This window comes from Lycium barbarum, chromosome 11 (genome assembly GCF_019175385.1).
Source record: "Lycium barbarum isolate Lr01 chromosome 11, ASM1917538v2, whole genome shotgun sequence".
NCBI lineage: Eukaryota > Viridiplantae > Streptophyta > Magnoliopsida > Solanales > Solanaceae > Lycium > Lycium barbarum.
In genome coordinates this window covers 63,163,155-63,188,408 of record NC_083347.1, presented here as the reverse complement: position 1 = coordinate 63,188,408, position 25,254 = coordinate 63,163,155, and positions in this window count along the sequence as shown.

Genomic DNA, 25,254 nt, shown 5'->3' with positions numbered 1-25,254 from the left:
ATTATTGTGAATGTTGGGAATTGATATAGACGATGGGAAAAGTAGAATAAACAAAGGAAGTGCTGCCCAATTTTCTTTAGAAAATAGCGACGCGTTCTTATAGCCCACTAACTAACGATAATTCGAATTCCCTTATGAAGGTAACGACGTGATATTTCAGAAGAGCAAGTGAACGGTATTCTAGCTAAGCGACCAAGGTATGTGAGGCTAGTCCCTTTCTTCAAATGGCATGAATCCCATAGCGTAAAATCCCCTTCTTTCCATGAGCTAATAGATATGATATGATAATGCTAAAGCGATGATTATGTCCTTATTGTCTACACTCACCTCATGTACTAATTCCTTCGAGGTGAGGCAGAATGTAAGAAATTGCTCCATAAAGAGATCGGGGGATCACGACCTTACGTCACCCCGGTAGAGTACAAATGATCATGAGCTCACAAATGTATTATGATAAGATAAGCATGTTTTTTTTAAAGTATATGATGATAAGTATTTTATGTTTAGCATGTCATGATTGCATTTACACCGCGCCTAGTTGGCCGGGCAGACACCGCTTCGGTGGGCGGTTACACGGATACACCATGACCCTCTCGGGCATGGGCAGACACCACCAGTAGGCGGTATGAGATGGTACCCCGGACGCGGGAGGCCTGGACGCGGGCTTATATTATTGGTGATCACACCGTTCCGACATGGACGGGCAGCTTGCATGATATGTATACATGATATGATAAAGAGTATGAGTAAGACAACATGCATCATCCTTCCTATGATTATGATTCAGCTTCACATGTTCACTTTGATGTTCATTAGGTTGTTATTGTTTCTCTCTTCATTATTTATGCCTCTTATACTCAGTACAATTTTCGTACTGACGTCCTTTTCTTTGGACGCTGTGTTCATGCCCACAGGTAGACAGGGAGACGAGCTAGATCCAGAGCCATAGGGGCAGTCAACTGTTGAGAGAACTCCATTGTTCGGAGGTGCTTGTGATTTCTTTTGTGTATACGTACATATATATATATATATATATATATATATATATATATATATCCATTTTGGGGCATGACGGAGTCTTGTTCCGTCCATTGTATAGCACGTCAGTAGAGGCTCGTAGATGCGTAGTGTGGGTTAGATGGTTCCACAAGATATTACTATATGTATATACTATCTTGATAGCCGTATGGCAAATGTATGTAAAGCAAGTATGTTTCTTGTAAAGTATGATTTTCACATGTTTCGTCTATAAATTCTGAAAGAAGTATTTAATGAGTAATTGAGTATTAAGAAGAGCGGTGCTCGGTGGTTAGCCCCGGGTACCCGTCGCGGCCCCTAGCCGGGTCGTGACACATTCCAAGTGAAAGAATCATGTTGAACACTCATATTTGGCGCAACAACTTTACTATCTTCAAGGACTCGTACACGAGCATCATAAAAAATTAGCAAGCAATGAAAAGATCTGTCCAATTGATACTGCTTGGAAATCCTCGTCTAGCGGGCCAAGCCAAAGAATAATTTGCTTGTTTAATTCTGGGGCACCTGGGCATGACATCAAAGAATGTGAATCCTTCAAGATTAAGTTGGAGCATCTGGTCCTGTCACCCAAACCCGACCTTGGACGTAACAGGCATCCGATGCTATGAACAACACCGAAAGCACCTTATTTTAATCAACGAACACTTAATCCTTTCTGTTAAACAACTATCTTAATAAATGTAAGTTCATTTATAATTTGGATGAAAGCATAATCATACTTAGAGATAATTAAGCAGAAGTCTAATTAATTACTTAGTTATAAAATGGCAAAATGCCTCCATGATTCATACGAGACTCCAACACATTACACACAATCTGACAACTATCTATGGACCTTCTATGATAATAAGTAAATGTCTAATTAATCAGGTCACAGCCTGGAAAACCGAATTAATAAAATAAAAATAGGATGGTGCCCCATGAACAATCATGTGGGCCCATTGAATAGTCTCGAAAGCTGCAAGTACTCCTAAGTCGTAGGCGTATCACTAACCTGCTCTTCTACGTTACCTGACATAGCATAAAAAATATGATGCTTGAGTACGAGGTACTCAATGAGTGTCTTCGAGACAATAATTAATATATCATATAACAAAGTCGATAAGACAGTGTCAATTAAAGAAATTTGAAATTCAGAGATAGGATAAATCACGAACGTAATAACCATTAATGGAAATTATACTAGACGAAGTAAATCAACTTTAACTCATTATGTTGTTTCTCCCATTTAATTCTTTTAACTCCTGAACTCAAGAATATCAACAAGCCACTCACAGGAAACCAAAGTAAATCACATGCCAATACAGGCCCAAATCAATCGAACGAAGGGATGACCATTTGTGGTTCCCTAAACTGCATAAAAGTACCACATCGGGGTTATGTCCCACAATGGCTACTGTTCTAGGCAAAACCACACCGGGGTTAAGACCCCTCGATGCAAACTCTTCATTCTGAATGGCTAGGCTAACCCTACTAGGATCCATAGTTACTACCCTTCCTCCCGAGTAGCTAGCCGAAACACAAACAGTAGAATCATAGAATAATAGCTGAATTACAAGCCGTGGCACAGAAACCGAATCTCAAATCATATCATGGTAGACGAATTGTTCGTTATGGATTATGTCCATCATCCCGTTAATAGGGGCATACGAATATCATTAACTTATTTGGAAATAAAGTTCTAATCATTATTCAATTTCAATTCGACGAAACCCGTTCATAGGGCAAACCACATGAAATATCTAATCTTTCCAAAATCAAGTTTAAGCATCCCTTATTAGGTAATCCATGTTCAAAATAAGGCTTTAATTTCAATTCCAATCATCCTTCAATAAGAGAGAAATCATGTATGCATATATATAATATAATACACATAAAGGTTTAATACGGGCATGTCTGTCTCGCACACAAACCTTGGCAAACAACTTCTTAAACGTTTGAAAAAATAAGTTTGAAAAAGAGATATACCTCAATTCACGCTATAATTCTGACGCGGGCCCCGTGGACAAGTGCTCGCTGAAGCGGATGATGGGACCAGAATCTTATTCAAAGCCTAGTTAAAACCCTTAATTTCCTATCACTTAATTTATTGTGTCTAAGCATATTTTGAGGAAATTTGAGGAGTGCTTGGCTGATTTCTCTTCTGGGTAAGTTCCCTAACCTAGAATTCATTCCTTTATCTTTCATTAGCTTGAATCATTGCTAGAATTTCTATAGAACTTAAGAGAGAAGATGGGTTTTGATGTCTATTTCATTATTTGAGTTTTAGTCTTTATAAATGAGATTTTTTTGTGGATTTGACTAATCTAAGTATGCAATTTGATGATTTAGTAACTAATAGGCTAGAATCTTCAATTATAGTTGATGAAATTGAAGATTAAAAGTTAGGGTTTATACCCTAATTTGGGGTTTTGACTTGAATGATTTAATTGACCTATTCTTGAGCTAATCTAACAATTGAATGGTGGAATTTAACTTCTAGAACATTGGGTTACCAATTTCTAAATTAGAAATAAGAAACAACGATACCCATATTGCTAAACTTCACCCTTGAAATACCCATTTTACCCTTGTGGACCTGTTTTCCCCTTTTCCAAAGGTAATTTTGATTTGAGCGAAGTTTAGCAATATGGGTATCGTTGTTTCTTATTTCTAACTTAGAATTCGATGATTTTCGAAAAGGCATGGCAAAGATTTGATTGTTCGTGGCTCCTGCTCGGCTGTCAGGTAGGTTACAGCTTACCGTATGGTTAGATTCAGTTAGCAAAGCATATGTAGAGTTAGTGATTGTCAGAGAAAGCATGTTACACCTTCGGGTATGAAGTTGGGATAGATTACCTAGGTTGGTACTGTTGTTTGATTGTGTGCTTGTTGCTTTGTTGTGATCTATTGGCTTGTTTCCACTTGTGTAACATTAGACTTCATACTTAGTTGTCTTATCATGATTGTGAAACCACTATCCCTCAGTTATTAGGTATTATCTTGGATTTAGGAAAGAACTTGACTTATTACTGATATCGAGAGATATGTCTATGTGTGGCACGATTGTTTTAATATGTTATCATTATTCATTGATATTATGCATTGTACACATTCTCATCTTTCATGATACTCTGATATGAGCTGAGCTTGGTATTGTTGTTTGATTGTGTCTTTTTGCCTTATTGTGATCAACTGGCTTGTCGCCACATACGTGATACTAGACTTGATACTTAGTTGCCTTATCATGATTGCGAACATGTATCTCTTATTTATTGGGTGTTGTCTTGTAAAGAGGAAGGATGTGATTTATTCATGATATTCTGATATGTGTCCATGTGTGGCACCATTGGTATTGATAGATTCTTAATGTCAATGATATCATTCATGCATTTATACTTATACATTGGATCGGGTTGCGCACCGCAACATATATATACTTATTTTGGATCGGGTTGCGCGCCGCAACATATAGATATTTATTGTGGATGGGGCTGTGCACCATAACATATATATACTTATTTTGGATTGGGTTGCACCGCAACATATATATATACGTATTGTGAATCGTGTTGCGCGCCGCAATATATGTATACTTATTCTGGATAGGGTTGTGTGCCGCAACATATATATACTTATTTTGGATCGGGTTGCGTGCCGCAACATATATATATACTTATATTGCATCGGATTGCACGTTCTGCACACAAATATTATATATATATATATATACTTATTTTGGATCGGGTTGCGTACTGCAACATATTTATATACTTATATTGGATCAGATTGCACGTTCTGCACACAAATATTATATATATATATATATATATATATATATATATATATATATATATATATATATATATATATATATATATATATTATATCGAGGCATGGAGGTACATGGACTGTGGCAAGTCCCTTATGGGTCATGACTACCAAGGTGTGGAGGTATTCCTCCCGGAGCGTGTGTGTGTCATTGCATTGCATATGAATTCATTATTATCATCTCATTTTACATCTATTGATCGGATTCGTGGGTCGCACTTGTGTTTGTGATTATTCTGAGGAATTGTGGGAAACTTGGCAGACTTGTGTTTAGGTGCTTCACCGTAGGCTATGATTCGGCCTTTGATCTTCTGTACTTGTGATGCTATTCTTGGAATGTGTTGATTGGTGCTTGATTTTGAGCATGTTTATCTTTCAGTATCATCCTTTATATATGTTAGTTAACTATTGTCAGCCTATGATGCCTGCTCAATATGTATTGTTACAGATGCTACCTTGCTACACTGTTTTTCAGGGTGTATAGTGTATGACAAGTTTTATTTTTGATCCTCGAGATTGTTTCCCGAGCTAGGGTTGTTGGAGACTTAGGGTGAGTTACTGCCAGATCTGCAGCCCGAGTATCCATTATTTGTATACTTGTCATCTATTTCCAGACAGAATTCCTTTTGATGTTATGAGCCTTGTATGGCAACATTCAGATAGTTCTTGTTATATATTTAGACCTTTGTGTTTATCAGTAGGTCTTGTACTGACTTAGACCAGATGCCTTGGGTTGAAGATGTATTCCGCACTTATTCTCTTTTAATTGATATTGAGATTTATTATTAATTACATTGTTCTTCCGCATTTATAGTTTATATGTTGGGTAAGGGAAGCGTTCACCTGCGAAGGTGGGAAATGGTAGGTGGCTCGTACGACTAAGCGATTTTGGGTCGTGAAAAGGTTATGTTAGAGCCCTAGGTTACCCAGTCTATAAGTACAAGAGCATGCCTAGTAGAGCCTTGCTGATCGGTACAATGAGCTCTATACTTATTTGTGAGAGGCTATAGGACATTTAGGAAACCTCTATTTCTTCCATTCCTTTCGTGCTACATCATTTGAATTGGTATCTGAATATCTTTGTCTTGTTTTCTAATGAATGGTGAAAACTCATCCTTAAGTTGTTATGCGAATGGTTTTATTATGACGTGTAGTGGCATGGTACGGGATGTGTCATCCTGATTCAGACGGGTGACCAAGTTCAGTTTCTAGCTATGGCTTGAGAATTCAGTTATGTGGGATCGTGGTTAAGACTTGTTTATTGTGGGGGTTTTCTTGAGAAATGGGAGAGATGGTACAGAGGGTAAAATGATCTCCATGTTTTAGTGTTGGGTTGCTCAAAAGTCGTAAAAATGCATTTATGGCTTAACACGAATGATTTGTTCGAGATATGATTGGGTTGCGAAAACTTTCAATATCGTCAAGGATTATGATGGTTTCCGTGGCATGAGTGCACCAATGATAGGTCAATGATTCAATAGCGAAAGTGTATGTGAGGACGAGTGTAAGTTTGGTAAGGACCATCGGATTTGGCAAAAGGATAGTGACCGCATGTAATAAAGAAAAGAAGTTGACAATAAGGAAATGAATGATGACTTTTGTTGGAAACATGTAGCGAAGTAAGATTTCTTAGGGTAATTTGGTATGAGTATTGTTTGTGATAATGGGATAGAGGTGTAAGGAATAGGATTTGGATGGATTAATCTCCATTATTAAGAATGGAAAAATTATCATCTATAGTGTTTGTCAGGGTAAGGTTGCACTTGGTAATAGAGTCGATTTCGTGTTCGGTCGTGAAATGTTAAGTTGGACTTCGACATGACTATATGGTAGTAGTTTGTGGGTTCTTTCAGGAAAGTGGTTATCGATTCTAGATTACAAAGCAAGGTTACTTGTGACGAGCAGGGACGTAAGATATTGGGCAGCGGTGGTCCTGGTCCTACACTAAAGGCTATGTTCACCGAGTCGTCGTGTTTAGAGGAATGGTAAGGATATCGTGAAATTAAGAGGTAGTGATTTGAGAGTTATGTTGCTGTCATACATGGTAGGATAGACATAAGGGTTCAGTATTGAGTTAGTATGTTTGGTTATGCCGTGTGCCAATGGGAGCCATTGGTTGATTAGTAAGGATGACTTTAGTGTTGGACAAGTGCGAAGTTTTAGTACTCAAGGAGCTATTGAGTGTTGCATCTAATATTAGATTAGAGTTGAGAGCTTGTACAGGTTGGGTTAGTTTCGGCTATTTCCTGCTATTACTGGTGTTACGACTCAGTTGAGTTGATCGAATGAAAGGGATAATCGCGCGAATGGTTAGAGTTCATCTAATTCGAAAATTGGGACGTTCGAAGTGGTAAATCAATGATGAGGTTTGAATAATTTGAGTTGTGGAGAACATTTCGACATTTAAGTAAGGGAATTTGATCAAAGTCACCTTTGGTAGAGATATGCGGGGACATTAGTAGGACTGTGTGTGATACGCTGGATTTAGAGAGTATTCAGTTTAGAGTTGAGTGAGTTAAGGGAACTCTAATGTGTAGAGTATGTGGCCTACTACTATCTCTAGGATTGACTAGGCTATTTTGCAAGACTTATGATTATGCGGTATTCTATTCAGTGGGTTCGAGAAATGGTTAAACGGTGACGATGATTGTGATCTGATTAGAAGTTTAGGAATTGAAAAGTCAAGAAAAGGTATAGTTGATCCAGAATCGGTAAGAATAAGGTACATCTGCGGAAATTACTTGGGTCTATATAATTTGTGGTGTTGTTATCTTGCATAATTAGAATAAGGTATGATTGTTGAGTATGCTTAAAGAAAGAACTCTACAGAAATTGACTAAGTGATATGACAGAGTTTCGTGATTAATGACTAGTAAGAAGAAAATTTCAGGTAACCGACATGTTAAGGCTTATAGAAGTGGCTTGTGTGGTACACAGTTGGGTAATTTCATAACACTCTTCAGTGGACGAGTTAGTGTGGTTTAAGGGAAATGAATTGTGGAAATCACAATTATATGAGGGCTAGAGTTATATTTTTCAGATAAGACCGTATTCATGGTAGTGTATTATGTTGCAAGTAGTATTGACTAGATAGCTTGGGTGACTGATGTACCGTGAAATTATGGCACATCTAATTCTTTTTAACTCTAAGTTTTACTTGTTTTCGAGCAAGTTTGTGTTAGTTTGATGTGTTTCGTGTGTTGTGCAGGTATTTTGAAGTTAGAAAGCTTGGAAAGCGAAAAACGAAGAAAATAAGTGATCTGTTCTGATAAGCATTAAGGACGGACCGTCAACATGCTCGACGGTCCGTCGAGTTGCCTCGTCATTTAAGTTTTTGCAAAGTGACAAAGTCATCAGATCGTCGACTTGCACCGTCAACATGATTGATTGTCCGTCGAAGTGCTTCGACGATGGAATTCCTACAGAGTAAAAATATGTCATCAGATAGTCATTATGGTCGTCGAACAGGTCGACGACCATCAAAGTGAAACAACAACCCGACGAAGTGCAAGCTGAGCTGGAATAAGACTAGGATTGATTATTCCGAGTTTGACTTGTATAAATACCTGTTTAGGTTTTATTGTTCGGACATCTGGAGTTTAAGACTTGTAGTAATTACTTTTGAATTGTTATTGCTTTTGAAGACTTTCCAGACAAATTACATTCATTACTTTCAAGTTTTATTGGTAAGTTCAATACAACATTCAATTGTGCAATCTTTAATCTATTATTGTTTTCTTGTTGCCATGAGCAGCTAAACATCTTTACTAAGGTTGTGAACCCAAGGATGGGTGGATCGAGAAAGATATACGCATAATGGATTGTTATGGTTTATTTGTTCTTCGTTTTCATCATATAGTTAGTGGTTGCAAACATTAGCTAACACCATAAACTTTAGTTTATTAGGAAAATAGCTAGGGTTAGGTAAGAACAAATAACAAGAACTCAAGGCTTTAAACCTTGTTTAATAAATTCACATAAGAATAAGAGGAATTTACATGGCATAATTAACCGTCCTTCATGCATACTTTCTTATCTTCGGAAAAAGCATAGAAAGAAATAATCTTTTCTTATTGGGAAATAGTTCAGATTCACATAGAGGTTAAGTGCATCCATACAAATGATCCATTAGAAGTATATCAAGATCATACTCATGATCATACACTTTATCTGACGGGCACACAACCTTGGTTTTTTTTACTCATATATATACAACTGTAAATTTCTAGTCACTTTAAATTAGTCCATAAACAAAAACAACTACAAAACCCTTTTTCTGGAATACACCAGGACCGCAAGATTAGTATAACATTTGTTTAGTAAACTTTTCAGACCATACTTTCTATGGAATTTGACCCCAACCTCGTTGGGTTACTATATTTGACATTATCCGCTTTACACTATTAAAAGTGTAAATTTGAGCGCATCAAATTTTGGCACTGTTGCCGGGGAATACGGTTTTGAAATTACTAAATAGTGTTTACCCTTCTTAAAGTCTTTGTCATATTCCAACACACCTTGTTTGCTACCTTATAAACCAGGTGATCATGGCCAACAACGAACTTCCAGTCGAGAATGTTTTTGCTGACGAATCTGAAGCAGATGAAGACTTTGCATCTGCAATCATTCATCCGAGGGTGACTGCTACTACTATCAGGATTGATAATTCCCTCTATCATATGCTCAAACAAGAGGGATACTTTCTGAATGCAGTCGATGATGACCCTCACCAACACATAACAAACTTTCTGGATGTGTGCTCTCAGCATATCCAGCGGGATGTGACTCAAGAAGTCGTTCGGCTGAAACTCTTCAAATATTCGTTAGCCAGAGAAGCGAGAAAATGGTTCACAAAGCTACCCCAAAACTCTATTGCTACATGGGAAGAGATGGTCATGGTGTTTCGTAGGAAGTGGTATCCCCCGAGTAAAAGAGCTGAAAATCGTGATCAGATTTACGAGTTCAAACAATGTAATGGGGAACAAATTTTTGAAGCTTGGGAGAGGTACAAAGAATATTTGGATAGGAGTGCAAGCTATGGGTTTCCAGATCAGATTTTGAAGGAGAAGTTCTGCAGAGGGTTGGATCCTATGGCCCAAGCGGTAGCCAATAATGCTGCCAGCGGGTGTTTCATGAATATGTCCTATGCTGCTATTACCAATATACTTGATCGATTGACTACACACAGTCAAGCATGGCATTCAAGTAATTCTGATGGGATATCACTTAGAACACCGTTGATTCAAAATATTGTGAAAGATAGCCAGGAAACCCAGCAGACATTGGCACAATTGGCCCCTAGTCTTTCTTTACTGACATAGAGGCTTGATGAGAGAGAATCGAAGAAGGTGAACGTGTGTGAATATATCTCAGGCATGCCGCCTTGAATGTACCAATGCCAAAAAGGTCCATATCAAGAGGGTCCCCCTCAGCCAGTTGAGCATGTTCAATATGCAGATTATGTAGCGAAAGGGGATGTTTCTGGGCCAAATCAGAGATATTGGAGACCCCAACAAGGGCAAGGTGCATACAATAATAACTATGGTGGACCAAACCATGGTACATACGAAAACAACAATGGTCACTTCTAGAACAGAAGTTCCAACCCTTACATTCTACCAAAGGGTCAGTCTAATGATCAAGGTAGTTTGAGGTTGGAGTCAATGCTTGAAACAGTGTTAGCAATTCAGACAAACACTGAAAAGACATTATCTGGGCTGTCAGAGACAGTGGTTTCTCATTCAGCAGCTATTCAGAATCTTGAACAACAGATGTGTGATCTTTCTAGAGAACAACATCCTGCTAGAAAAGGTGGGCTTCCTAGTGATACTATTCCAAACCCGAAGAATAGTGGGGGCGTGGAACGTGCTTTTGGTGTTAGTACGAGGAGTGGTAAAGTACTTCAAGGTGCTGACAAGAATATGGTTGTCACGACCTGAATAGGGGCCATAACGGGTACCCGGAGCTGACTACCAAGTACCACTCATCATACCCATCCTGAACACACATAATCTCCAAGGCGATACATAAATATACATAAGCCCTCACGGCTGCAAAAATGATATACAAAAATATACACTGATGTATTTATGAGACCACTATTACCCACACATACGTATCTACGAGCCTCTACTAAAGTACTAAGACATGAGGACGGGACAGGACCCTGTCGTGCCCAAATATATACACAAAATAATGTATCAAAATGGCACATCCGGAATAGTGGAGTGCTCCTGTAAATCTGCTGAGTAGTACCTACGAATCTGGGCAACCTCCGTGTCTACCTGTGGGCATGAACACAGCGTCCAAAAAGAAAGGACGTCAGTATGAACAATGTACTGAGTATGTAATGCATGAACAATAATAACATATCGAAGAGATAAGGAAACATCAAGTGAGGAAACAACCTGTAACTGAATGTCACTTAAGACGGAATAACGCATGCTAACTTATATCATAAACAACATCATATCAAGTATGCATATATAAGCTGCCCGACCATATAGGTACGGTGTGATCATCATCAGACCTCATCCAGGCCTCCCGCGTCCGGGGTAACCATCTCATGTCGCCCACTAGTGGTGTCTGCCCATGCCATCTAGACATGGTGTATATGTCGCCCGCCTTAGCGGTGTCTGCCCGGCCATATAGGCACGGTGTAATCTCATTATCATATACTTATCATAATGTATGCATAAGGACATAAGGATAAGCTATAACTCTATCGGGGTGACGTAAGGGCGAGAACCCCCGATTTCATTATGGAGTAGTCATGATCATCATGCCTCACCTTGAAGGAACTAGCATCATAAAGTGAGTCTAGCAACAATGAATAACATTAAGGAATCATTAGCTTCATAAGAATTATCATATCATAAGCTTTGGTATCTCTAGACTTAGACTCATCATCATCATTGTCATATTCACAACACATCTCTTATCTTTATTTCATGAGAAGCTCTTAATAGTCGTAGACTCATAATTTTCGGCATATAACAGAGTCATAGAAAGATGGAGGAAGTAATGCCTTAGAAAAGAAGGGACCAGCCTTACATACCTTTTCGCCTCTCTGATTTTATTAATTAAACGCCTCCCTCCAATGCTCACGATTCTACATTCAAGAGAATTCGTACTAAAATTAGACAATCGATAACATACTTATGCTTGAGCTAAAGCGACTAATAGCTAACAAAAATTGGGCAGCATTTCCTTTGTTTCTACAACTTCCTCCATATGATATAACAACTCCCAAACATCAATAACATCATTCATAATATCATAATCATTAACTTTGTCAAGTTCGACATTATACAATTCCCACAATTCCCTACCAAAAACGATTCATGACCATAGCCATGGTATAAGTCCGTACTCGTTCACATATAATACTTCTTTAGAATCATTTGTATAATTTACAACAAGATTTCCCTCATAACATCTCAAGAATCATGATTCATGTCAAACTACTATTCAAGGATACCACTATTCTCATATTTGTAACCCATTTTCTACTTTCTTCCATAATCCAAGTATTTCAACCATTCAATATTCTTAATAACATGAAATGATCATAAAACTCACCGTTGATTGTGAATGAACGGGTTTTGGATGGAAATGCTTCACTTGGAGAAAACCCTAGCTTCAATTCCAAAGAAGCTTCCATCAAACCTAGAGAGCTTCCTTGCACTTGATTTCCTTGGATTAATGATGTTGATCTTTGATTTCCCTTGAATTTATGTTACTGAAATGTGTGGAACCTTCTAGAGGTCTTGAGAGAAGTGGAGAAGTTGGAAGAATGAAAAATTAGAAGTGGGAACATGTATTTTTATACTTGGAAAATACTCAGCTCGACATAACTTATACAAACCCTTATATGGTCCGTATAATATTATACGGTCCGTATAAGTGGTCATATTTCACTATCAGGAAAATCCCTTTTTCTGTAAGGTTATACGGACCGTATAAGTGGTCGTGTAACTCCATTTTTCTGAAGTTAATCTCGTCGTTTCGTTTGATCTTCAATCCTTATGGAACCTTCTTAGCACTTGTTTAACACTTCATTAACAATCTAAGGAGCATTATAAATTTTCCTCAAGGCATCATTAAGTCAACATTAGTTCGGTACTTTGCAAAACCCTTCCAAAACACGACTTATACCTTACATTCTTCAAAGAACTTTCTTCTTTTGCCTCAAATTTCTTTAGAATCTTAATTACAGTCGTTAAGTACTACTTCTTACTTGTAGAAACATCATATACTTCTTACCCTGCGTTAGTATATCTACCATACGACGACATGAAATTTTCTGAGGTGTAACAGTAGAGATCTAGATCCAATTATTGAGGAAGAAGAGGGACATTCTGATGTGCCTATTATTGAAGATGAGGTCCGCGGTGAAGAAAAAGTTGCTGATATTCCAGAAGTTGCTGCTGACACAAGGAAACACATGATAAAAGGGGAACTTAGCCCTTTGACTGAGATGTATAAAGCAAAGCCTCCCTTTCCTCAGAGCTTGGCAAATAAGAATGATGATGTTAAGTGTAAGAAGTTCTATGATCAGTTGAAGCAGTTAACAGTGAATTTTTCATTCATATATGCTGTCAAAGAGATGCCCGGATTTGCTAAGTTTGTGAAAGAACTACATACAAAGAAAAGGTCTATTCAACATGAGACAGTGAATTTAACTCATCGTGTGAGTTCGATTATTACTTCCACCACAGTTCAGAAGAAGGGAGATCCAGGGGCGTTTACCATTCCGTGCAATATTGGACTTCATGCATTCAGCCATGCTATATGTGATAATGGGTCAAGTATCAACTTGATGCCCCTTGCTATTTTCAAATAATCTAGATTGGGGACTCCTAGACCAACTTCTATGTGATTACAGATGGCAGAAGATCTTTCCAGAAACCAGTTGGGGTTATAGATGATGTCTTGGTGCAAATGGGTAAGTTCATGTTGCCTGCTGATTTCGTTATTCTGGATTGTGCGGTGGATAGAGATATTTCATCATCTTGGGAAGACCGTTCTTTGCTACAGGCAGAGCGCTTATGGACTCTGAAAAGAATGAAATTAAGTTCTGAGTAAATGTTGAAGAAGTAACTTTCCAAGCAAGCAAGGGGATGACGTTGCCAAGCGCTTATGAGAGTATCTCGGTTATTGATTCGTTTGATGGGATTTATGATGCTGTCGAATATAAAATGGAAGAGGATAGTCTAGGAGAAGCTCTAGCTGTGGTTCTGATGAACTTTTATGCTTATGATATAGAGGGCTACGTGCAAAACTACAAAAGTGCTTGCGGGTCTGGGTTCCTACACTTACCACCCAAGAAAGCTTGATCTAGACCTTGTAATAGAACTACTCCACCAGCTAAGCCTTCTATTGTTGAGCCACCAAAGCTTGAGCTTAAGCAGCTCCCATCACACTTGAGATATGAGTTCCTTGGTCCGAACAAGACATTTCCAGTTTCAGCATTACTGACTGAGGAACAGATTGAGCATTTAGTGGAGCTTTTGCGCGAGTACAGACGGGCTATTGGTTGGACCATAGCAGACATTAGAGGTATTCCTTCTGGTATTACTGAACATAAAATTCAGCTAGAGGAGGACATCAAGCCAAGTGTTGAACATCAGTGGAGATTGAATTAGAACATGCAAGAGGTCGTGAAAAAGGAGATCATAAAGTGGTTAGATGCTGGGGTAGTGTATCTGATTGCGGACAGCAAGTGGGTGAGTCCAGTTCCATGTGTACGAAAGAAAGGAGGTATCACTGTGGTGCCTAATGCAAAGAATGAGCTGCTTCCCACTCGTACAGTTACTGGATGGCGTGTTTGCATGGACTATACGAAGCTGAATACTGCCACTTGTAAAGACCATTTTCTCATGACGTTCATTGATCAGATGCAGGATAGGCTGGCTGGGAGGTCTTACTATTGTTTCTTAGATGGTTACTCGGGCTATAATCAGATTAACATTGCCTTAGAAGATCAAGAGAAGATGACTTTTACTTATCCCTATGGGGCATTTGCGTTCAGCCGAATGCCCTTTGGGTTGTGTAATGTACCAGCCAGTTTTTAGATGTCACACCCCAGTCCTGACAGGGCATGACGGGCACCCGACTCTCATCAGAGTCGAGCGAACCATTAGACATTCGCTCTATCAAAACCTGTCATTTCAAAAACTTTTAAAAACATGAAACTTTTCCAAATAGAGATCATAATCTTTATAATGATTATGAAAACTTTCAATCAATTAAGTACTTTAAACCAATTGAAATCATCTAAAATACATACTCTCTTTTAAAATCTACAAATGATTCGCCTGACATTATTTTGTCGACATCTCAACAAACGTACCACAGGACACTATCTGCAAAAGTCTCTAAGAAGTGAATTGAACATTATGAGTCAGGACAGGGCCCTAACATACCTATAATCACGCATATCTAGACATGACTCAGCACAGCTCCAGGATGAGGTGGAACTTGCCAATCCCAGCAGATGTCAGAGCATCCTAGTTGTATACTCAACCTGCCAAACAATCTGGGGCTGCGGGCATGAACGCAGCGTCTCCAGGCAAAAGGACGTCAGTACGGACAATGTACTGAGTATGTAAGGTGGTAACAAATCATAACCATAACTTGATTTAGGAGAGAAGAAATCACAATCAAACTCAATACCTGCATCCTTCGCTAGAAGAAACATAAATGTATACACGAGGTCTCAAAACAATCTTTAAGTAAATAATGCAATCCAACAAACATTCTTTAAGTAAATAATGCAATCTAACACACGTGCCGCTTCCGACATAGTAATGATGGCCCCTTTGGGCTGCCGCTTCCGGCATTAATAACAATGATGGCCCCTTCGGGCAGCCGCTTCCGGCTTAATAATAATGATGGCCCCTTCGGGCAGCCGCTTCCGGCTTAATAATGATGATGGCCCCTTCGGGTAGCCGCTTCCGGCTTAATAACAATGATGGCCCCTTCGGGCAGCCGCTTCCGGCTTAATATTCATGATGGCCCCTTCGGGCAGCAGCTTCCGGCATAATAACAATGATGGCCCCTTCGGGCAGCCGCTTCCGGCTTAATAATGATGATAGCCCTTTCGGGCCTTCGGGCAGCCGCTTCCGGCTTAATAATGATGATGGCCCCTTCGGGCTGGTTTTGAAAGTCTAAATAGTAAATCTTGCACCCCTTTCGGAGTGGTTTTGAAAGTTTAAATAGTAAAACCTCGCACCCCCTTCGGAGTGGTTTTGAAAGTCCAAATAGTAAAATCTCGCACCCCCTTCGGAGTGGTTTTGAAAGTCTAAATAGTAAAACCTCGCACCCCCTTCGGAGTGGTTTTGAAAGTCTAACTTTATGTTTCCTTTGGTATAAAACTAATTTCCTCGAAATCATAAGTAAAACCATATGCATATAAATCAGTTTTTAGGACTCAATAGGTAAGTACACTAATCGACACCTGAAGGATCATAAACACGTCTCGAGTTAGTCCGAGTTAGCATAAGAAAGTTATGGACGTTATTCATTATAGAAACCTCTGCGAACGTTTCAAAACAATCTGAGACCGTCTATGAAAGTTAAGGGCATCAATCCTTATAGGACCCTTTTAGAAACAGAAACTCTTTATGCTTCGCTCGTTATTCCATCATACAATAAGCTTGACCATACTAAGCATGCTCATATCAAGAAGCGAATAAGAATCATAAACAAGCTTGGAATTAAAGAATAGAGTTACCCCAAGGTGCTTGTCATATCTTACTTAGCTCTAGGACATGCCAAAGAAAGAAAGAGTAAGCCTTACATACCTGTTCAACCTCCTATTAGCTACGCTTATTCGGCCGAGCTCGTAAATCTACATTCGAGAGGATTAGAACTACATTAGTCTCCATATCACACGCTTATTCCGAGTTTCAAATTTTTACTATTCTATATTCTGCCGAAAATCGGGCAGCATCTCCCCTGTTTATATGCCTAGCCGAAATTCCAATTCAATAACCAACAACATCAACAACAATACCAATAGTAATAACATCATTTCCAAAACAACATATGCCATAAAACATCCCACACACTGTTTTCCCATTTTCTCAACCAACCAATTTGCGATACGACTAATTAATAACCTTATTTCCGTAAAGAAGCCGAAATTAATACCAACAACATTGATAACAACATCTTCAATATCCTACAAAATAAATACATATATTTTTATCCAAATTTCTCTTCAAACCTAAATCCATAATTCGGCAACACCAACAAACGAATTTATCACACTATTCTCTCCGTTCTAATCCGTTAAAAATCTGAATAAACTTGTTAACAATGAAAAGGAACCTTAATATTACCTCAAGTGTGCATCCACCACGTCCACCCTCTTCTTCTTAGTTGATTTTTAGCTCAAATTGAAGGCAACGCGACGTACGACACTTTTCTCTTCATGGGCTTCGGAATTCGGGGCTCAGATTTTGGTCAAAATTGATTTTTCTCTCTAGGATCTCCTCTCTCTTTTTCTCCAGAATATTCTGGGTGTTTTGGTATGAAAAATGAGGAGATAAGGCTGAAATTTCACTTAAAAAGGTGTGGGTAATGGGCCTGACCCGGTTGGGCTCGGGTTGGGCCTGGCCCACTGACCTTTCTTCCTTAAAACGTCCATAGCGCATTATCCCGATGTCTCATGTGAACGCACGACCTATGGTTGGAAATCTATTTCAATTATCTACAACTTTCATTCTCGGAGTTTTCCCAAATTCCAAACTTGTAATACCGTTTTGGACCCTCGAAGTCAGATCACCCGAAAACGTTTTCTTAAATCGTCCTTTTGGAGGGCTTACACTCATTTTTGGCTTATGGGTCGTTTTTAGGACTTGCTCAACTTCACATGTACTACCCATATATCTCTTCATATGTCCTTTATAAAATCCCAACAAGTGGGCCCCACCTTACCTTATGGTTACGAGGGCTATTATCAGGTAACTTGTTAACTGATTTATTCCATACGATCTCCAAATGTCACATGAATACTCTTATACGAAGATAATACAATCATCACCCCTAATTCTTGTAAAAATCTGCTCTCCCTTGAGCTCATACTAAGCCGCCGACAGTCTTGGTGACGCAAACTTTCCGGGGTGTAACATTAGAGGTGCATGATGTCGATCTTTTCCGACATGGTAAAAGAATTCTTGGAAGTATTTATGGATGATTTCTCTGTTGTGGGTGATTCATTTGATGATTGTCTTGGCTATCTGTGTCAAGTGCTGAAAAGATGTGAAGAGACAAATCACGTACTAAATTGGGAGAAATGTCACTTTATGGTGAAAGAAGGGGTCGTTCTCGGTCACAAAATCTCTAAAAAGGGAATTGAGGCTGACTAAGCGAAGATAGATGTAATGGCAAAACTTCCTCCACCCATCTCAGTCAAAGGTGTCCGCAGTTTCTTCGGACATGCTGGGTTCTACAGGCACTTCATCAAATATTTTTCCAAGATTTCTAACCTGATGTGCAAGCTTCTTGAAAAAGAGGCTAAGTTTGTGTTTGATGGCAAGTGCCGAAAGGCGTTTGATGAATTAAAGGAGCGCCTCACTACTGCTCATGTTGTTGTTACTCCTTATTTGTCCTTGCCTTTTGAGTTGATGTGTGATGCTAGTGGTTTTGCGATAGGTGTTCTATTTTGTTAGAGGCACAATAAAATTATGCACCCGATATACTATGCTAGTAGGACACTGAATGTAGTGCAGATGAACTATACGGTGACTGAGCAAGAGCTGCTTGCTATAGTATATGATTTCGAGAAGTTTCAGTCCTATTTGTTGGGATCCAAGGTTGTGGTGTACACTGACCATGCTGCGTTGAGATATCTGATGGCAAAGAAGGAAGCCAAGCCGAGACTGATTCGTCAGGTCCTTTTGTTACAAGAGTTTGATTTCAAGGTAAAAGATCGAAATGGGTTCGAAAATCAGGTTGCTGACCATCTCTCTAGGCTTGAGGAAACTGGGGTACAATCAGAAGAACATGATATTGAAGATGCGTTTCAAGATGAGCAAGTTTTGGAGGTTTCTATGCCAGTGGCACCTTGGTATGCAGATTTTGCTAACTACTTGGTGACTGGTGTCATTTCGGACGAGATCAAATCTTATCAGAAAAAGAAGTTTTTGCGAGATGTTCGTCAGTACTATTGGGATGAACCATACTTATTCAGAACTTGCACTGATAACATTATTCGGTGTTGTGTCCTAGAGAGTGAGGTAATGGTGATTTTGAAGGCTCTCCACAACTCTCGAATGTGGTTATTATTTGCCGACTCTCTTTCATGATGCTAATTTGATGGTGCGTTCTTGTGATGAGTGCCAACGGCAGGGGAATATTGGTAGGAGGCAAGTGATGCCTATGAACTTTGTAATGGAGGTTGAGGTGTTCGATGGTTGAGGGATAGATTTTATGGGACCCTTTGTAAGCTCCGGTGGCATGAAGTACATCTTGGTGGCTGTTGATTATGCCTCTAAATAGGGAGAAGCGGTGGCTTTACTTAATAATGAAGCCAAAAGTGTTATGGGGTTCTTGAAAAAGAACATATTTACTCGTTTTGGTACCCTAAGGGCGATAATCAGTGATGGTGGTTCTCACTTTTGCAATAGAGCCTTTGCGGGATTGATGGAGAAGTATGGAATCAAGCATAGGGTTGCAACCCCTTATCATCCTCAGATAAGTGGGCAAGTTAAAGTCTCTAATCGGGAGATAAAAAGAGTATTTTAGCAAAAACGGTGAATGCGAACAGAACATATTGGGCCCACAAGCTCGATGATGCTCTATGGGCTTACCGGACTGCCTTCAAGACTCCGATTGGGACATCACCTTTCAAGCTAGTTTTTGGTAAAGCATGCCACCTACCAGTTGCACTTGAACATAAGGCCATGTGGACCTTGAAGAAATTGAATATGAATTGTGAAAAAACCACCAAACTCAGGTTATTTCAACTCAATGAGATGGATAAGTTCCGCTTTCAGGCCTATAAAAGTACAGCGCTATACAAAGAGAGGATGAAGCAGTATCATGACAAGAAGATCCTGAAGCAGGAACTCTACAAGGGTGATCCTATCCTGCTGTTTAATTCTAGATTAAAATACTACAGGGCAACTTGAAATCACGGTGGTCAGATCCCTTTGAAGTGGTAAGTGTCTAACCCGATGGAGCTATTGAATTGAAGTCTGAAGATAGAACTCAAACATTTAAGCTGAACGGGAAGAGGGTGAAGCACTACCATGGAATGATTTTGGGGGACAGAATTGTTGACCGATATCAGTTGAAGCACTTGGGAACGAATGATGACTCAGCAAGTCTTGACCAAGAGTAAATTGGTAACACCGTCGTGCTGCAACGTTAAATCAAGTGCTTCTTGGGAGGCAACCCAAGTTTTAAATTTTGCAAAAGTTTGTTTCTGCAGGTTTTAGTTATTTTGTTGGTTTTATTTTTATTGTTTAATGGGTGTTGAGTGCGTAGGAGTTGAATCTCAAAAAAGCCAACAAAATTACACCAGAGACGGACTGTCGACATGCTGACGGACCGTCAATGTACAATGATGGTATGTAGAGCTGAATTTCTGAGAGTTAGCAACGGCTACTTTGCAGGTAAGTAGGTCGACGAGCATGCCGACGGACCGTCGACACGTTCGACGACGCTATTGAAGTGCTCGTCAATAGGTCAGCACCCAGTTAAGTATTGTGAGTCATAAAAGCACACTGACGAGCCGTCGACCTGTCGACGCCTAGTCCAAAAAATTCAAAAAAATAAATAAAAGTAGAACAGTCACGTTTTTAAAAAGAAATAACGGGCAGAATATTATTTGTTTCCCAAGAACTGCGTATAATACTCCCACCAAACTCTTCAATTCCCATAACTCCCACCATAACTGCCTCCATAACTCCCCATAATTGCTTCTATAAATCACACCTGTTACAATCCCTAGCCCTAAAACAAACAAACCACTGAAATCAAAACCCTCTACCCTAGAGTCTCCGTTCTTTCCTAAGTTTTCTCCAATCTTTAGCCATGTTTTCTTCAAAGTTTCTTTCTACATCAGGCATGTGCATGAATTTCAGCCTTCTCTTGGTTTTAGTGTTGTTATTTGTTCGAAAATTGCTAAAGAAGATGCCTAGGGTTCCTAAATTAATTGCAAAGTTGGATCAGGGGACCTAGGCTGTCTTTCATTGTAATAAAGTTAGTTGGTGGAGTTTTAACTGGGATGCTTGTGTGATATCTGTGATGTTAAATGCTAACGATAGAAATTATGACATAGGGTTTGTACTAGTTGAATGAAATCCATGTGTAAATTTGCAAATTTGTGAAATTGTGGTTGGGGGAAGGGAATTTGGTATGACTATTGTTGGTAGGACTCGTGGGGACGAGAATATCGTGCCCCCATTGAGTCGGTGGGCATTTTGATCAACTTGTTGGTTCATTATGCCCGCCAATGGTCAGTAAATGAGGAGTTCTGTTGAAGCATGAAATTTGAGGAGTGAAGACGGAGTAACTCCAATGGGTTGGAGGGTATTTCGATTAAAAATTTCAGTTTGATATGGCTATAACCACCAAACAAAACCCGGATCATTACCAAAAGTTGAAAAGGTCAAAAATGAGGGTGAAGTCTGAGCAACACGAAGCCCCAGAACTGAAAATGTGCAAAACAGTTGAATGTGAGTTCTCTGATTGATTGGAGTTGAAAATGCAAAATCGAAAAAAACATGATTTTTATCTGAAGACTTACAGTTGCTACTGCCAGGGCCGTAAACGTGTCGACGGCACCGTCGACAGGTCGATGGACTCTCTTTGTACAAAGATGGTACCGTCGAGCTTTTCGATAGTCAATCAACAGGTTTGACGGTCCATCAAAGCGCAACGACAGTCTGCTGACTTCAAACATCAGACAACTTTTTTTTTAAACTAACTATGTTTGATTTCACTCATACAGATTAACTAGATGTTCATTCTTGATGATTGCAGGTATGGCGCCACCCAAGATGACTACTACCCAAGGGGGTGGCTCGAGGCAAACTCAAAGAACAACGGGTCGAAGGAGGCCCAGTGGCCAACCCACACTTAGAGATGGGGATAATGAGCCTGAGGTTATGCCCGTAAGAAAGAATAGGATTGTCGTTCCCCTTTGGAATAGGCAGGTCACTGTACTGGGGCTTACACCACCCAGTTCGTCCCAGTCAGACGAGGAGGAATAATCAACATCTGGGTCCGGTGATGGATCCGACGAGAAGGGTTCAGAGGCTACATCTAAAGATGCCTCACCTACAACACAAGCACAGTCTACTGATGATGCTGCTCGGTACTCTCAGGCACCTTCTATATCCCAGACACGTCAGAGCTCACAGCCTGGTGATAAAGAGGATGATACTGATACTGATGCTGAGGTGGCTAGGGATCGGGAACTTAGAAGCAATAAGCTTGAGGATCGATTTACTGTTGAGGGTGCTAGGGAGCTGTATGAGTACGACATTGAGTTAAAAGGTGACGGCACCCATCATGGGAATCGTACCATAAATGAAGAAAGGCGGAGCAGTTTTGAGGGGCTCGAAATCTTACCCAGGGCCAGAGAGCTCATTTGCCACTATCAGCTAGAGCTTATGTAGGAGCTGCCTGGGGATTATTTCCAGATCTTGGTATGTGAGATATATGCTGTATATGGGGCCTTGATCAGGAAAGTCAAAAAGAGGCGTCAGAAACTGTGGGAGATACCGCCGCCAAGAGAGGTTGAGATTAGAGGGGTGAGTGTTGATATATCTGCCCTGGCTATCAACAGAGAATACTTCGGTGAAAACTACACTGCCCCGAGGCAGATAATTGAGTTAGAAGATAAGTTGCTCCGACGTAAGGAACAGTTCATCAAGGATTAGGTAGCTACAGTGGTAGGTCGCCCAACCAAGAGAGCCGAGTGTACGAACTTGGAAAAACAGTTAGTGAAGAGATGGTTGACTTTAAAGGGCAAGTCTTGGTGGAGCGTGGTGCAGTTGCAGCTTCTCCCCACTCAGGCCGATAATGCTCTTACGGCTGATAGGCAGGTTGTTGTAGCCGCGTTAATGTCCAGATACCCAATTGATTTCGGGGCATTGGCCAGTACTAAGATCCAGTTGAGGGCTTCCCAGCCCAACACTTCACTGATATTTCCATGCGTGATTACAGAGCTTGTTCGGAGGTCATAGGTGCATTTTATCCATGATATCGACCACCGGATTGCAGCTTCGTCGGTTTATTCGGTAGAGAAGAGTAAGAAAGAGGCTGTCGATGATAGCCAAGGGGAAGCAGATTGTTACACCTCGGAAAATTCCCTGTTGGTATGCAAGTAAACGAACTAGTGATGTGTGCGAGGAGTGCGAGTGTATAATGTTTCATGAGCAATGTGCGTAAATGGACGAGAATGATTAGAATGAAAAGTCGAGAAATCTGAAAAGTTGAAAGTTGGCAAAACTGCCCAGTGGTCTTAAAGTGCAAAATACGGACCGTAAAATGGAATGCGGTCCGTAAACTGGCAGTCGTAAATTGCCATGCAAGGTTTCAAATTTCTGCCCGGTTGAGAAGTGGTAAAATACGACCAGGAAGACGGACCGTAAAGTGATTTACGGCCCGTAAACCATGGTCGTAAATCACCATGTTGGCAGCCTGAGTTTTCTGGTTCTGTTATGGTTAAAGACGACCACGAGGGACGGTCCGTAAACTGGAATACGGACCGTAAACCTCCATGGACGACCACTGTTCACCTCAACACAAATTTTCAATTCATTAAATATGAGGACCAAGACTTGTTTTATTTCATTTCTACATTACACCACTTCTCTCTAGAATCATCTCTCTACATTTATTTCATAAGTTTTCAAGGCTTATAAGTCACCAACAACATAAACAAGTGAATCAAGTGTAAGCAAGCCATTAAATACCATTCAAGTCAAGAAATGCAAATGGAGAAAAACTAGGGTTTTGCTCAAAGTGAAGTATTATCAATCAAAGCTTGTTCCTACAACTTCTAAGGTAAGATTCATGATTTTTACATGATGTTTGAGGTATTGAAGAGTTGAAATACATGGATTGTAGAAAATATGGTCAAGTAGGTCATGAATGATGAATAGTGACATTTTGAGGAATAGTTTGAATTGAATCATGAATGTTGTTGTGTTGTGATATGAATGCATTATAAATGGTACTAAGATCATGACCTAGACACTTTAGACGAATGGACGAAGTTGGATGTTATGACCATGAATATGGGTGAATTAGTGGCAAATTAAGGAATCTAAATAATGTGGATAATGTGAATGACTAATGGCTATTGTTATTATATTAATGAAGGTAGAAACTTGAGCATCGAAGGAGTACGCGCAAGTGTAGAATAGTCCGACGAAAAGGTATGTAAGGCTAACCCTTCTTTCATAAGGCATGGTTCCTTGGCCAAACTCTTAAATCCTCTATATGAGTATGTTGTATTCAAGTGATTGACACTCCGAGCTCATAAGCTCAAGATCCTCAATACGTGCTACGATTGGACTACGCACCCCATTTCACGAGTAAGCATAAGATAGAGATGTAGCGAAAATGATGATGATAGTGATGACGATGATAATAATAATGATGCTAAAGGTGCCTACGGGCTATTTTATTTACATGTGCCTATGAAGGGCTATAATGACACCCCGAGCTTATAACGCCGGGTAGGATATATGTATATGATTATGTATAAAGTATGTATATGATTACGAAACGCGCGCACACATCTGCAGATGGTACGGATAACCGTGAAGCCTTGGTAGGGCCAGGTATGAGTAACCTTAAGCCTTGGTCGGCCAAGTATGTATGAAACACCGATCCTATGAGGTCGGGTATGCTATGTAAATAGCGTATATGAAATGACTGTGTATATAATATGAATATGAATGTGATAAGACTATGTATAAGAATATGAATAAGGACATGTATACGAATATGAGCACAAGTATGGTACGAGTACGATTATGGAATACGGATGATGACATTAGTTTGAAATCATGGGAAGTCCTACGAAAGGCAGGTAAGTATTATGACGATGATATTATTGTCTCCCCTCCTGTGCTATTTCATATGTTGTTCATTATGCTTATATATCGATGTTGATCATGCTTTACATGCTCAGTACATTCTTCGTACTGACATCCTTTTGGTTGTGGACGCTGCGTCATGCCCGCAGGTGCACAGGGAGACAGACTTGATCCATAACTGCCTATTCGGAGATTACATAGAGAGCTCCATTTCCTTCGGAGCCATATCTTTTGGGTACTCATTCTTTTGTATATATAATTATGGGCATAGCGGGGTCCTGTCCCGCTAATGTGATATGTTATACTCTTAGAGGCTCGTAGATATGTGTGTGTGTGT